Here is a 12,891-nt window from a genome sequence, read left to right as displayed (position 1 = left end):
TCAAAGTGTCATTGTTTTCAGCACATCAACGATCAGCATAATCTTGGTTCTAGCGTCTATTTGTGCAACTTATCTCATTCAAAAGACGCAACCATCCATTAGATAACTGGAATGGATATGAACTAGTAATAAGTAATGTATGTGTGTAGTGTATATGGCATATGCAACCAGGACATAACGAAAAACTAATTAATTAATTAAGCTAACATTCAAGACTTAGGTTTGGAAGCAGCCCAGAAAACAATTATATGGTAACTTTTTTTGAAATACAAGACAAGTATAGACTAATTAGTAATAAGTGGGTGAAATCGAAAATTCGGGACGCTTTCTTAAAGAGAAGGGATGTGTTGTGGCACAGGATAGTAAGGGGTAGGAAATTACTTTATAAAAACTCATCAACACTGCCACAGGTAAAAGCAAGTCATGCCAGAGACAGAGACAGAAACGTTAAGCAAGTCGGTATGTTTCAGGTGGGTCAGACACTTGACATTGTCTGCTGAGTGAGAATATGCTTTCAATAGAAAGAAGACTACGATAGAAAACCAAAGGAAGTGAGACAAGCCTATTCGTTCTTCAACATGGTAGCCCACAACAGTGCCTCTTAGGGTCTATTTCCTCTTCAATATTCAGGAATCTTTGGTGTTGGAACCTACCACACCTGGTAGTGAGGAAATCAACTGATCACATGACAACCAACACCCCTGACTGAGGATCAGTGGTCAGCATAGAATTTGGAATGGAACCGAGGACAATCCAGCATCCTGCATGAGGCCACTTCATGCTGGGAAATGGCTATGGCTGATCCCTAGCAACCCACCACAGGGCCAAGGACTCTAAGACCTCGCATGCGAATGCAGATGCTGAGCTGACTGGACATACATCAGCTAGAATCCAACAAGAAGATTAGTGAGGCATCAGTCGAGGCTGGTGCAGAATAATGACGACTAGTACATATTGTGAACAAATGGTTGAACTCTAATAACATTATAGCAGTGTCAAAGACACTTTACAGGTGCCCAACAGCTATCCTGACTTCACACAGAGGTGTCTCTACTCAGCCTCTCAATACATAAAAAAGGGAAAGATTAGACCACAATCATAATTATATACAAGGGTGCACTGAAACGTAACAGCCAGCCGGTGTGGCTGAGTGGTTCTAAGTACTTCAGTCTCGTACCGCGCAACTGCTATGGTCGCAGGTTCGAATCCTGCCTCGGGGATGGATGTGTGTGATGTCCTTAGGTTAGTTAGGTTTAAGTAGTACTAAGTTCTAGGGGACTGATGACCTCAGATGTTAAGTCCCATAGTGCTCAGAGCTATTTGAACCATTTGAAACGTAACATCTTAGAATTTTTCTTTGAAAATTTCTAAAGCTTTTTATATAAAATAAACGTTTTTTAACATTCTACACCCTTATTCATCATGTCTATATATTTATTTCTCAGCATAGTCACCCTGGCGACGAAGACACTTCTCCGAAAAAGAGTCCAGTTTGTTGATACCGTCACTGTAGAATGTTTGACTCACCTCTGCTTGCACTACTTCATCACTATCAAAGTGAAGTCCTAGAAGGTGTTTATTTTCTTACTTTTGGGAACAGATAAATTTCGGATATGGCCAAGCTGGAACTATACGAAGGATGATCGATGACAGTGAATCCGACATGCTGTATTGTTGCAGATGTCACAGTTCTGGTCCATGGTCTAGCATTGTCATACTGATGGAGGCGATGCTCCATGTGTGGAGAAACTCTTGGAATTCTATACTCGACTGCAACACACTGTTTCTCACCCACTGGCATGGTTATGTTGCATCCACCACGTTATATGCTACAATTCGGAGCTCTCGAGTGGCAGATGGCTGAAAATATGCAGACATAAAGAATAAAGATCTAGAATGTTAATAACGTTCATTGTATTTAAAAAGGTGTGAGAGTTTTCACATAAAAAATTCGGAGGCATTACTTGTCACAAGACCACATACAGCACGGACACATTTTATGTAGTAATTAGTGTGCAAATCATCTGAATTGTCTCTATGTTTTTCTCATGTTCATGATGTATCTCAAACACATTTTTTAAAAATCGTAGCCAGTAATATAAAGAGCTGGATTTATAATGGCAGTCACAGTATATTTCATAAACAGCTCAATATAACAAAATGATAGCATTTAATATCTGATTTCAGATGTGTTTTACATATTATTACTGTAGAAATTCCACATGTGAAGTAAAACACTGTCATGAAATCACTAAATACACTCCTGGAAATGGAAAAAAGAACACATTGACACCGGTGTGTCAGACCCACCATACTTGCTCCGGACACTGCGAGAGGGCTGTACAAGCAATGATCACACGCACGGCACAGCGGACACACCAGGAACCGCGGTGTTGGCCGTCGAATGGCGCTAGCTGCGCAGCATTTGTGCACCGCCGCCGTCAGTGTCAGCCAGTTTGCCGTGGCATACGGAGCTCCATCGCAGTCTTTAACACTGGTAGCATGCCGCGACAGCGTGGACGTGAACCGTATGTGCAGTTGACGGACTTTGAGCGAGGGCGTATAGTGGGCATGCGGAAGGCCGGGTGGACGTACCGCCGAATTGCTCAACACGTGGGGCGTGAGGTCTCCACAGTACATTGATGTTGTCGCCAGTGGTCGGCGGAAGGTGCACGTGCCCGTCGACCTGGGACCGGACCGCAGCGACGCACGGATGCACGTCAAGACCGTAGGATCCTACGCAGTGCCGTAGGGGACCGCACTGCCACTTCCCAGCAAATTAGGGACACTGTTGCTCCTGGGGTATCGGCGAGGACCATTCGCAACCGTCTCCATGAAGCTGGGCTATGGTCCCGCACACCGTTAGGCCGTCTTCCGCTCACGCCCCAACATCGTGCAGCCCGCCTCCAGTGGTGTCGCGGCAGGCGTGAATGGAGGGACGAATGGAGACGTGTCGTCTTCAGCGATGAGAGTCGCTTCTGCCTTGGTGCCAATGATGGTCGTATGCGTGTTTGGCGCCGTGCAGGTGAGCGCCACAATCAGGACTGCATACGACCGAGGCACACAGGGCCAACACCCGGCATCATGGTGTGGGGAGCGATCTCCTACACTGGCCGTACACCACTGGTGATCGTCGAGGGGACACTGAATAGTGCACGGTACATCCAAACCGTCATCGAACCCATCGTTCTACCATTCCTAGACCGGCAAGGGAACTTGCTGTTCCAACAGGACAATGCACGTCCGCACGTATCCCGTGCCACCCAATGTGCTCTAGAAGGTGTAAGTCAACTACCCTGGCCAGCAAGATCTCCAGATCTGTCCCCCATTGAGCATGTTTGGGACTGGATGAAGCGTCGTCTCACGCGGTCTGCATGTCCAGCACGAACGCTGGTCCAACTGAGGCGCCAGGTGGAAATGGCATGGCAAGCCGTTCCACAGAACTACATCCAGCATCTCTACGATCGTCTCCATGGGAGAATAGCAGCCTGCATTGCTGCGAAAGGTGGATATACACTGTACTAGTGCCGACATTGTGCATGCTCTGTTGCCTGTGTCTATGTGCCTGTGGTTCTGTCAGTGTGATCATGTGATGTATCTGACCCCAGGAATGTGTCAATAAAGTTTCCCCTTCCTGGGACAATGAATTCACGGTGTTCTTATTTCAATTTCCAGGAGTGTATATGAGTACAATGAAACACAACTTACATTAAAATAAAGTTTAAACAGTTTCTCAGCAACACACGAGTAAAGTCATCAGAATTTATTATATTTTACTGATCACACCATTTCATATACAGGGTGGCCCATTGATCGTGACATGGCCAAATATCTCACGAAATAAGAGTCAAACGAAAAAACTACAAAGAACTAAACTTGTCTAGCTTGAAGGGGGAAACCAGACGGCACTATGGTTGGCCTGCTAGATTGTGCTGCCATAGGTCAAACGGAAATCAACTGCGTTTTTTTTTAAATAGGAACCCCCATTTTTAATTATATATTCGTTTAGTACATGAATGTTTTAGTTGGACCACTTTTTTCATTTTGTGATAGATGGCACTGTAATAGTCACAAACATATGGCTCACAATTTTAGACGAACAGTTGGCAACATGTAGGTTTTTTAAAATAAAATACAGAACATAGGTACGTTTGAACATTTTATTTCGGTTGTTCCAATGTGATACATGTACCATTCTGAACTTGTCATTTCTGAGAACGCATGCTGTTACAGCGTGTTTACCTGTAAATACCATATTAATGCAATAAATGCTCAAAATGAAGTCCGTCGAACCTCAATGCATTTGGCAATACGTGTAACGACATTCCTCTCAACAGCGAGTAGTTCGCCTTCCGTAATGTTCGCACATGCATTGACAATGCACTCATGCATGTTGTCAGGTGTTGTCAGTGGAGCACGATAGCAAATATCCTTCAACTTTCCCCACAGAAAGAAATTCGGGGACGTCAGATCCGGTGAACGTGCGGGTCATGGTATGGTGCTCCGACGCCCAATCCACCTGTCATGAAATAATGCTATTCAATACCGCTTCAACCGCACGTGAGCTATGTGCCGGACATCCATCATGTTGGAAATACATCGCCATTCTGTCATGCAATGAAACATCTTGTAGTAACATCGGTAGAACATTATGTAGGAAATCAGCATACATTGCACCATTTAGATTGCCATCGATAAAATGGGGGCCAACTATCCTTTCTCCCATAATGCCGCACCATATATTAACCCGCCAAGGTCGCTGATGTTCCACTTGTCGCAGCTATCGTGGATTTTCCGTTGCCCTGTAGTGCATATTATGCCGGTTTACGTTACCGCTGTTGGTGAATGACGCTTCGTCGCTAAATGGAACGCGTGCAAAAAATCTGTCATCGTCCCGTAATTTCTCTTGTGCCCAGTGGCAGAACTGTACACGACGTTCAAAGTCGTCCACGTGCAATTCCTGGTGCATAGAAATACGGTACGGGTGCAATCGATGTTAATGTACCATTCTCAACACCGTCGTTTTTGAGATTCCCGATTGTCGCGCAATTTCTCTGCTACTGATGTGCGGATTAGCCGCGACAGCAGCTAAAACACCTACTTGGGTATCATCATTTGTTGCAGGTCGTGGTTGACGTTTCACATGTGGCTGAACACTTCCTGTTTCCTTAAATAACGTAACTATCCGGCGAACGGTCTGGACACTTGCGTGATGTCGTCCAGGATACGGAGCAGCATATATAGCACACGCCCATTGGGCATTTTGTTCACAATAGCCATACATCAATATGATATCGACCTTTTCCGCAATTGGTAAATGGTCCATTTTAACATGGGTAATTTATCACGAAGCAAATACCGTCCACAAAAAATATTGTCCGCACTGCGGAATGTTACGTGACACCACGTACTTATACGTTTGTGACTATTATAGCGCTATCTATCACAAAGCGAAAAAAGTGCTCCAACTAAAACATTCATATTTCTTTATGTACTACACGAAACGCAGTTGATATCCGTTTGACCTATGGCAGCGCCATCTAGCGGGCCAACCATAGCGCCATCTGGTTTCCCCCTTCGATCTAGACAAGTTTAGCTCTTTGTAGCTTTTTCATTTGATGCTAATTTCGTGAGATATTTGGCCCGGTCACTAAAAATGGACCAACCTGTATAAATGCCAGACCTGATACTTACCTGTAAATGTGAATGGGATTTGTTGGTTTTTCATCCTGGGATTCACTCTGTAGTTACCAGAAACCAATCCAAAAAGCAACAGTGAGATGGCCTTGGGTATTTGTCTTGCATCTAATGACATAATTTTGCATCAGGCATCTGAGTTGTATTGACAATTGGAATGTGATGACAGCAGAAACAACAGTCTACTTTTTCATCAGCCATCTTGTGATGTAGTTCATGAGGATGTAGAGGAAGGGCTTGTACTTTGGTGACGTCTTTTTGGATCGTCTATTTAGACGAAGTTGTAAGGTTTTTGGTGTGCTAATTTACCCATTGCATTACTTGTCTTATTTCCTCCTGAATGATCAGAACACATAATCAGATTTTTAAACAGTTGGGCTATGGAGACATTTTTACAAAATGTTGTAGTTGGCTCAAGGTATAGTGTGGTTATGTACCATGAGCCACCCTTGAAAGTAAAATGACAAGTCATTTACTTTGAATAAACACGGAACATCCATACAAACACACACAATAGTACTATACCTGTTGCAAACAATTAGGCCTCAAAGTGTATGTTAATTAACAGTTCAATAACAAAAGGTACTTTTACTGTCTGAAGCGTTTGTAACACATCTATATTGTTAATCTCTATTGGCACATAGTTAATGTGGCCGGCCGTGGTGGCCAAGCGGTTCTAGTCGCTTCAGTCCGGAACCGCGGTACTGCTATGGTCTCAGGTTCGAATCCTGCCTCGGGCAGGGATGTGTGTGATGTCCTTAAGTTAGTTAGGTTTAAATAGTTCTAAGTTCTAGGGGACAGATGACCTCTGATGCTAAGTCCCATAGTGCTCAGAGCCGTTGTTAATGTGTATTAGAAAGCTTAATCCATTTTTGATTCATTTATGTTGTAACCTTCAAATGAAGAGGGAATCTCAGTTTCCCACACCTACATAATGCTGGTTCTGGAAGTAATCTGACAACGTGTTCTTGCAAAATTTCACCAACATTATCTACTAAAGGCCATACAAATATTCCACCTACTCTCCCCCTTTTATACAAATTTTACAGTCAGGTCTCCATATTTTACAGAAATAAACCTTCCCACAAGGTGTTTTAATTTTTTTTTTTCAAATTTCATCAAAACCCATTATCCAGAACGTATATGCCTCCATCAAATGAAATATCGTCTGCTTCCTTTTTGTCTGACGGCTTTTGCAATGAGAAGTTAGTCAGACTCACATCACTGTCACTATCCTCACACAAATCACTTTGACAGGAGTCACTGTCTGATGTGGAATCCTCTATCATTTTCTCCTTAGTTTTCCTTCCTTCTGCATTCGACTTAAATAGTTGCCTTTTCTGGCTGACAGCCCCTTCTTTTTTTCTTCTCATGCAGTGTGCTGTGTTTCTATTGTTGATGAATCACACTTTTGTAGACCCACTGTTTCGTGGAAGAGCTTTCAGTTATGGTCATAGTGACCCTATAGGGGATGACTGTAATTTCGTTGGTGGATGAGTAGAAATACCACTTTGTCCTGACGCCAGTTGGATGTTCCTAGGGAAGCCTCTGTATTCAAAGTAGGTTGCTGTCTATCCATAACACATGATGTGAGGAATTCGTTATCGTGGAATATGTTCCCATTTACAGACCATATCCCAGCTGCTCCAAATCCAGAGTGAATATTCACAGGTGTGAATGGTAATGGATAAGGTCGACCTGCAATTTGAGCAACATTGTAAATGGTTATAGGTTTTCCAGGTTGTGACTGTAGCCATTCTGCTTTTGCACCATTGTAGATAGTTTTGTGTGGACCAAAGACATGTAGAGACTGCAGCTTGTGGCTACAAAAGGCAATGTAAGTAAGATTATACAATTGTCCTTTGCTGATGTGATACTGTCCATGATGATATGAGTTTTGCAGTTGTCAAGTATTAGCAGCAGTTTGTCATTTTAATTTGGCTTCGCATGGGAGATGAAGTTTTCCAAGTGTTTCCAAGAAATACTGATGTTGGACCATACACTTGGTAGTGCACAACCTATAGACCCAGGTGGTGCACCCTTCAGTGTATGTTCCTTACATTTGACCATTGCAAATATGAACATGGGTGGCACGCTGTTGCCTAATGCATTAAAGCATGCAGTCATTATACATTACTGCCACACTCAGCTGATCTCTTAGGTCCAAACTGCTTGCAACCCTTAGCTGCCGATATTTCTCCTGGCACATGCACAATGGAGTTACCACTCTCACCAACATTATATATTCTTTCTGATGTTAATGTTACTTTGTCCATTATTGATTGTAAAGTGCTGAAGGGTGTGGTAATATTGTGCCTACTAAAGCTTGCTGAAAGAGTTAGACTCGTTGTTTCGGTGTTTCTTAAGCATAGTCGTCTGTGGCGTTTCGTGAAGTCGATGTACCATCGTTTACCAGGTTCTCCTTTTTTGTCCCAAGATGGAGACATGCTTTTATTCAGGAATGCAAATGTTCGTAATTCAATTGGCGCATTTCTGTGGCAGTTATGAGGTAATCAACCAACTCATTCTCTTTTGCAGGACTAAATATCTGTTGGACAGCACAGTTTCTGTAGGCAGTATATGTAGGATTTTGTAAATATCTCTGTAGAGTGACTATTGAAACACGAAAATCTCTCACTGTTTTTCTCACTGGCAGTCCACAACAGCTGCAGCTTCTTTCAGAGCTCCCAGAGATGGGATAATCTTGGTCCTTGGCATCTTTCGAAATTAATACTGCAGTTTTAGTAACACATTCTGGTATCTACTAACACTGCATTGTGCCTTGTGCCATGCTCAAAATAAAATATAACCAAGTTACCTACAGTAACAACATGACAGGAATATCACAGCATGGTTTTTAGGATATACTAAGCATTTCAGTTCCCATTTATTGCTATGTACATAGCTGTACTAACACTGAACTAAGAACAGAAAGACTTACTTTTAGGTGCCAAAATGACGGTTTTCGTAGGAAATTGGAACTGTTGCTCCTTCCTCCTGTAACAACTGCTGACTATACTCATATCAGTGTAGGCAACCTTTGGTGTGATTGAAGTCAAAGAGTGAAGACCAGAGATATAAGATTTGCTCAAGGTTCATGCATCTCCCCTACATGAAAAAAACTCTGTGACACATATTAATTGAAGTCACAATAAATAATAATATAATCCAGTATTTTCAAAATGGATCTTAATGTTGAAAAATGTACATGAATGCAGATCAGTAGGAAACACACAGTTGTAATGTTTGGATACAGCATTAGTAATTTCCTGCTTGACACAGTCATGTCTTTTAAATATCTGGGCGTAACGTTGTGAAACGATATTCTATGGAACGAGCATGCTAGGATTGTGGTAGGGAAGGCGATTGGTCGACTTATTGGAAGAATTTTAGGCAAGTGAGGTTCATCTGTAAACGAGACTGCATATAGGACGCTCGTGTGACCTGTTTGTGAGTACTGTTCGAGTGTTTGAGATCCACACCACGTCGAACTGAAAGAAGACATTGAAGCAATTCAGAGGTGAGCTGCTAGATTTGTTACTGGTAGGTTCGATCAGCATGCAGATGTTACAGGTATACTTTGGGAGCTGAAGCGGGAATCGCTGAAGTGAAGAAGACATTTAGAAGAACACTACTTAGAAAGTTTAGGGAACTGGCATTTGAAACTGACTACAGAACAATCCTGTTGCCGCTAACATAAATTTCGCATAGGGACCAGGAAGATAAGATTCGAAAAATGTAGGCTCATATGAAGGCACATAGACAGCCGTTTTTCCCTCGTTCTGTCTGCTAGTGGAACAGGAATGAAACAAGTAGTTGTAGTACAGGGTACCCTCCACCACTTAACGTACTCTGGCTTGTGGAGTATGTACGTAGATGCAGACATAGATCTGCCATGGGAACACAAAGTCTTGTCACCTAGTACCGGTATTTATACAAGAATAAGTAACACAAGACATAGCAAATATTCCAAAACCACCAAACATAAATTAATATTGTCAGCCTAAAGGAGTAAATTATATTGCATCACATAACATTAGTTTAACCCTACATGTTACCTAAAAAAATGTCCAATTAAGAAGTATGTAGGCTCCTTAACAATCGCCAAGAATCATTCTAAGATGAAAGGGGAAATATCTTGCATACCAGCACAAAAATTGAAAAATAAGCTTACAATATGCAACGAATAATGTTATTGCATTATTTATAGGAAAACTATTTACAGGCAGAGACACCATTTTTGCCCCTTGTATTTGCTTCTAAACGGAAAGGGTTTGTACCCTGGTTCAGATATGGCCATTTTATTCTTTTCAAGTCCTAAATGCAAAGTAAATATGATCACAGGTGTGGGATACACACATCTTCAGATGGCTCAAACCACAACTTCCATTTGTTTATTTTCTTTAAGGCTAATAATGGCCTCTGTTATCTGGGCCAAAACAAGATCACCAATGCAGTAGTCTCATCCATGAGTGACTCTTTTTATTTGAAGTGCCCTTCATACAAAGTTAGCTAAGGCTTGCCTGAATTTATTCTTATGGCACTGTTTTCATGTTCAATCTTAAAAATTAGTTTACACCATTGATCGTTTTTTCCCTGTCAAGCAACAACCCATGTGCAGTGCAATTTATTAACATGTTTGGCAAAGTATTTACAATCGCTCCAAAACGTTCCAGGTAATTTGTCCATTTGTCCATTTGTATCCAGCCCTATGATGTGTAAGTCTGCATGAGCAGATGCAGCTAATGGAAACATGATGCTACACGATGCCCTTCTAGGTAATATTTAACACTAAAATTTGTTTTATCCCATTATCCTTAAGAAATTTATCCACTTGTCACCGATAAATTGAGGCCTGTTATCCGAGAGAAGTTCTTCAGGCTTACCAATAGTCTCGAAATTGTCTGATTGTGTATGTATAATTATAGTCATGCTTGTCTCATTTCTGACTCAGTACAGTAGCAAATACTAACAAAAAACGTTGTAGAATGCCACCAGCCTTTGCTTGAGGAAGGGCTCAATAAATGTTAGTTGCAAACAATTATTACAGTCAAGTGAGAATGATAGGATGTAAGTGACTCTCATGACAAATATTTGAGGCTTTTGATTTTTGACAAATCACATAGGTTTTTTTGTAATTTGTTGCATGTTTCGGAGCTTACTAAGAAAGTTATTATACTCATACAGCTTATTTGCACGTTTTCTTAATTCGAAGTGGCCTCACAGAATGTGTCTAAATGAGTTTTTCTTCAACCTCCCTGGGAATAGATACACACCAATGTCTCCTACTCAGATTTCTCGGATGAAACTAGATAATGAGATGTGATCTGGTCATGATATTTGTTTGAGAGTCTTGCCTTAACTTTGTGCCAGGTAAGTTCAGCTTCTCGTAAATTCCAACATACATGCACATAGATCTAAAAAATATTTCCTGTAAACACCAGTTTTCACTACTATCACTTTATTATCGTTTGGTGTCCAGATATTGTGCAATATTACCTAATCCTTGCAGTAACCACAACAATGCATCATCCAACACATAGTCTGCATCCATGACTTATACTGTATTCCTTCAGTGATGGCTACCAACACGCTAGTCATGAATGCAAGAATCTGCAGCTGAGCAAGAAACTAAATGCCTTGTGGTCACAGTATACTTAGTGTGGTGTTTGATTAAATAATAGTTGGAGTATTCACACGTTCACACCACTGCTAATGCCTCTAACCTATTCACATCTATTTAGGACATGGGTTGAATTACCTACAACATAAATCACAGTTTCCCTTCAGCTTATCTAACTGCAAATAGTGAAAACCCAAACATATTTGCAAGGCATCCATCACTAGACAAAAGTCTACACTTATGTCGGGTTTGTATGACATCAATCTTTCTCACGAGAGACATTGTGCATATTTGTCACACATCATTACTGAGTACTTTGTTAGGCACAAATCACCGACAGGAGGAGCAAAGCCCTTGGATTGACTTCAATTGTTTCTGTGTTTGATGATGTGGAAAGTTTATTATCACACTATTTTTTTCTTTGTTAGCTAATATACATAGTTGTGTTATTATAAGATCAAATAATTATATTTATTCTTCATGAATTTTGGGCAACGGCCTTGCCACAGTGGATACACTGGTTCCCGTGAAATCACCAATGTTAAGCACTGTCGGGCGTGGTCGGCACTTGGACGGATGACCATCCAGGTCGCCATGCACTGTTGCCATTTTTTGGGGTGCACTCATCCTCGTGTTGCCAATTGAGGAGCTAGTCGAGCGAATAGTAGCGGCTTTGGTTAAGAATATCATTGTAACGACTGGGGGAATGGTGCGCTAACCCCCATGCCCCTCCTATCCGCATCCTCCACTGAGGATGACACGGCGGTCGGATGGTCCCGGTAGGCCACTCGTGGCCTGATGACGGGCTGCTTTGTGCATTTTGACTTTTGTAAGCTGTAGTGACTCCTATATCCATAAAAGCTTGCATGATCTTTTGCATTAGGCTAATGTGACCTGAACCAGTGGCAGCAGCAATCAGCAAATCATCAGTATATACAGTGGCTTGCTACAGAAGCTCTTGCGCAAGGACTTTATCAAGGGCTTGCAATAAATAACCCAATCTGACATATAAGTCAAAGGGTAAAACTTTAAACTAGTAGTTCTTACAAGCAAATAGAAAAGGAATATATCTCATGAAATCGATTTGCAGCGTAACTTGCCAGTAGGAATACCTAAATTCAATGCTGTTCACGAACCATAGATCATGCTCACGTAGATCTTCAAGTTAGTTACAGACAGGCACAAAAATTACATTAATAATTCTAGCATTAGATATTAAACCTTATTCTCCTATATGGATTGGTCGTGGAAAGTAGTGCGATGCCATATGACCTTTTCGACTCGGGTTAGTAAATGAAGAAGCTGACAGACTTTGATTAATTTCGTTTTCTAATGTCAAAACTGTGTTTACATGGGGTTCCAAAAACTTGTTTTCAGAAACGGATTTCTCAATGTTTCTGATTAGTCATGTACACATCCCATTTCTCGGCCTGAAACCTCATTTATAGCTGCTGGATTTCATTTTCCACAATCGATATTCATTCCCATTTAAATGCTCTACCATTTTGGATCTTGATGGAATAATCACGTACCTAATTGCATTTAGAAATGTGGGTTAATCTGGATGGAAT

Source organism: Schistocerca serialis, chromosome 11, assembly GCF_023864345.2.
Source record: "Schistocerca serialis cubense isolate TAMUIC-IGC-003099 chromosome 11, iqSchSeri2.2, whole genome shotgun sequence".
NCBI lineage: Eukaryota > Metazoa > Arthropoda > Insecta > Orthoptera > Acrididae > Schistocerca > Schistocerca serialis.
Note: the sequence above shows the minus strand (reverse complement) of the source record.